The sequence below is a fragment of the Nipponia nippon genome, unplaced genomic scaffold (assembly GCF_047370975.1).
Source record: "Nipponia nippon isolate SJK-2023a ecotype South Korea unplaced genomic scaffold, ASM4737097v1 scaffold_14, whole genome shotgun sequence".
Lineage (NCBI taxonomy): Eukaryota > Metazoa > Chordata > Aves > Pelecaniformes > Threskiornithidae > Nipponia > Nipponia nippon.
Window position 1 is genome coordinate 14,594,859 of NW_028262330.1, and position 4,041 is coordinate 14,598,899.

The following is a 4,041-nucleotide window of genomic DNA, read 5'->3' on the forward strand; positions in this document are numbered from 1 at the left end:
TGATACACGATTGCCAGAGCCCTGAAGGGGAAGTGGCAAAGAAGCATCCCTGGCGTGGAGGTTTGGCTTCAGATGGCAGCACTTGTCTGAGCTTTACTCAGCCTCCAAAATGCATTGCTTAAGCTCTCGTCCTTTCCATTTCCCTTTGACTTTCTCATTAAAGACATTGGGCATCAGCTGTGTGCGAGAGTCATGTTTCATTCTCCCCTCTTCTCCAATCCCAACAAGCAGAGTATCCAAAAGAGTTCCTCCCTTGGTCGAACTCTGGGTTTCTCCGTAGTTCCCGGATTCATAGGATCATAGAATCACCCCGATTGGTAGGCACCTCAAAAGATCATTTGGTCCATCCTTTCATGGGAAGGGGAGCCTAGATGAGATTATCTAGCACCCTGTCCAATCGCATCTTGAAAACCTCCAGTCATGGCGACTACCACTTCCCTGGGGAGGTTGTTGCCGTGAATGATTGTTCTCGCTGTAAAAAATGTCTTTCTCATCTCAAGGTGAAACCTCTCCCGGTTTCTCCCTGGCCTCTCCATGTGACTCTTGGTTGAGAGAGAGTCTCTGTGCTCTTTGTAGCGGCCTGTAAGTTCTGGACAACGGTGATGAGTGCAGGGGAAGAGAAGCACAGGACAGCACGAGACTCAGTACGGGATGTTTTGGGGGATGTATGGGATGGTTTGGGGGAGGAACCAGAGGTGGGGGAAGGGAGGGTTCAGGGTGGTACTGGAGGAAGAAAGGTGAGAAAAGAGAGGGAAGATGGGATGACATGGCTGTCACTCAAGAACTGATTGCTGTTCAGGATGCTTGCCTGGCCATGCCCTGCTTCTGATCAGTGCAGCCTGTCCTGTCTTCTTCTTGAGTTCTATTGCTGACTATTTTCCCTGATGAGGGGCTCTCTGTTCTGTGTGTATGTGTGCGTATGGAAGTGTAGGGGCCAGCAACTGGAGTCAAACCACGGGTCGCCGCGGTTCCTGTCCCGCTGGTGGGCGTCACTGGCGTGGGAGCAGAGGTCATTGGGGCTGTTTGTCTGGGGTGCCGGCACCGGGACAGAGCAGGGTGAGTGGAAATAATGTGCCCGCAAGTGGAGCGTGTGAGGGTATGCAAGTCAGTGCGTGATTGCACTCGAGCATCAAGCCAGATGATGCAGCGAGTGGGTAAAGCGGCTTGGGAGCCACGTATGGGTGTGCGCCGCTAAGGGTGAGGTCACAGAAGGAGCTGGCTACAGGAGGCAACCGGGGCTCGTGGCCAACTGCCAGAGACCCCACAGGGCGGGGCTCTTTGGGTCTGTGTCTCTAGGGGTAAGAGAACCGGAGGAGCTGGCTACCAGAAGGACCAGGGTGTCCAGGCCAAGTGGAACCAGGGACCAGCTACAGGTTAGATGGGATGGCTCAGCCCAGCTGATGGAGGGATCCACGTTGCACATGTGTGCGATATTCTCCCACTCACAGACCTTCATCGTGATCAGCCAGAAAGGAGGCCTGGACGAGGCTCTCGGTGCCCTTTGTTGAGTGCTGAGTGTTTCCGCCTGGGTTGATCGGTGTGGTCGGCCATATGTATATGGGCTGTCCAAACCTCCAAGCTCATGCGACAATGAGAAAGTGTTCTGCTCTTCTTCTCGTCCCTGAGGCCGGCCAGCTGCGGTTAAGGTGCCGCTGAAGAGGCTGACCTCTCGGCAGCAGGCAGCCCCTTTCTCATCTCCCACAAACTCTCCCTCTGGATTCCGACCCAACTAGGCTGGCAGAGCGGGCAGTGGTCGCCTTTACCTGGCTCGCAGGCCTTAGGGCTATGCGAGGCTGGTGGGGGAGTGGGTAGGGCGTGGGGTCAGCAGCATTCTGAGCTCTGAGCCCCTTGGCCAAACCCCAGTCTCTTCTTCTTGCACCTTGTTTGCATGCTGGTGTGCCCAGGCACGCTGCTCACAGGTGCTGATCCCCACGAGCCACGAGGCATCCTTGGAAGTGCAAAACTCCTGGGAAGTGCACCCAGAGGCGAGCAGGGTGGGGAGAGCAAGAGGCCCACGGTCGTGGGGAAGAGATGTCCCAAGGAAATGTCCAGGGACTGGGAGAGGGAGGCGGGTGGGCAGAGAGGCAGAAGTGCAGATGTGTGTAAGAGAGGGGAGGTCGTGTGGGCAGGAAGAGGCTCCAGCCACCTCTGTGCCTTTCATAGCCACGCTGGATCGTCCCTGTCCCTCTGAGCCCTGCCAGGTCGCTCCTGACCACCCGGGACAGCACATCCCTTGGTGGCATGGCTGGCTGCTGGCTATTCCTGCCTCCGTGCGGGTCTTCATAGAATCATAGGATGCTTTGGGATGGAAGGGACCCGAAAAGGTCCACCCCCCCTGCAACTGGCAGGGACATCTTCAGCTAGATCAGGTTGCCCGTCTAGCCTGTCCTTGAATGTTTCCAGGGATGGGGCATCTACCACCTCTCTGGGCAACCCGTTCCAGTGTTTCACCACCCTCATCGTGAAAAATGTCTTCCTTATATCCAGTCTGAATCTACCCTCTTTTAGTTTACAACCAGTACCCCTTCTCCTATTGCTCGGGGCCCTGCTAAAAAGTCTGTCCCCATCTTTCTTATAAGCTCCCTTAAAGCATCGAAAGGCCGCAATAAGGTCTCCCCGCAGCCTTCTCTTCTCCAGGCTGCACAACCCCAGCTCTTTCAGCCTTTCCGCATAGCAGAGGTGTTCCATCCCTCTGATCATTTTTTGTGGCCCTCCTCTGGACCCGCTCCAACACGTCCATGAGGACTCCAGAGCTGGACGCAGGACTCTAGGTGGGGTCTCACCAGAGCAGCGTAGAGGGGCAGAAGTCTTCCCTGCAGATCCCTGCTTTGTCACACAACTGGTTAAGGGCTTGGTGTGTCTGAAATACGAGGGGAGGCTGGGAGAGCTGGGATTCTTCCCCTACCTGATGGAAGGGAATCAAGAGGGAGCCAGACTCTTCTCAGTAGTACCAACTGGCAGCGCAAGAGGCAACGGGCACAAATTAAAACCCATGAAATTCCTTCTCAGGGCAAGAAACCACCTTCTTACCGTGAGGGGGGTCAAAGAGCGGACCGGGTTGTCCAGGGAGGCTGTGGACTCTCCGTCCTTGGAGATACTCACAACCCAACTGGACTATGTCCTAAGCAACCAGCTCAAGTTGACCCTGCTGGAGCAGCTGGCTTGGACTAAAGCATCTCAGGAGGTCCCTTCCAAGCCCAGCGATTCTGAGATTCTGTGAACAGGTAAGAGCAAGGTCTCCCATAAAAAAGCGTCTTACTTGAAATGTTCTCTGACAGGGAGTGGTTTACGCGTATTTTGGTTTTTGTTCCCGTGGCTGGTTGAGCCTTCCTGAAGGCAAGGCAAACAACATCCGCTGCTCTTCTTCCCTTCTCCACCAAGCTAGTCACCTCACTGTAGAAGGCAGGCAGCTTGGTTAAGCATGACTGCTCCTTCATAAATCCATGCTTACTACTCCCAGCCACCTTCCTGTGCTGCCTATGTTTGGAAACTACTTCCAGGACGTTTTGCTCTGTCATCTTCCCAGGGACTGAGGAGAGGCTGACCGTCCATCCTGTGAGTTCCCTGGGGCTTCCTTCTTTCCCTTCTTGTTCCTCTTGCCTACGTGGAGACGGAAGAGGTTGAGGTGTGTCCTGAGCCACTTCAAAACCTTGCAAGTTCTTTTCAGGCAACTCCCCTCTCAAAACAAGGGCTTAGTCGGGGGCGCACAGCGAGCTGCTCACGCTCAGAAAGCCTGACCATTGTTGGGCTGACCGACGAGGATGGGATTCGAACCCATGCGTGCAGAGCACAATGGATTAGCAGTCCATCGCCTTCACCACTCGGCCACCTCGTCAGCATGCTGCTGCTGCTGCTCCTGCCACTGCTGACACTGCTGCCGCTGACACTGCTCCTGCTGCTGCTTCTCCTGCTCCTGCTCCTGCCCCTGCTGCTGCTGTCAAGGCCGCTGCCACTGCTCCTCATCTTGCAGCTCCTGCTCCTGCTGCTCCTGCTCCTGCTCCTGCCGCCTGCACCTTTTTATACTGTTTGACAGGGGCGAGA

At 55.4% G+C, this 4,041-nt stretch overlaps 1 non-coding gene across 1 annotated transcript; it reads right to left on the minus strand.

Annotated features, from left to right (window-relative positions):
* Nucleotides 1–3,753: 3,753 nt before the first annotated feature.
* Nucleotides 3,754–3,835, minus strand: TRNAS-GCU (transfer RNA serine (anticodon GCU)). Its single transcript has one exon. It is a non-coding gene; the product is annotated as a tRNA-Ser (tRNA).
* Nucleotides 3,836–4,041: the final 206 nt, after the last annotated feature.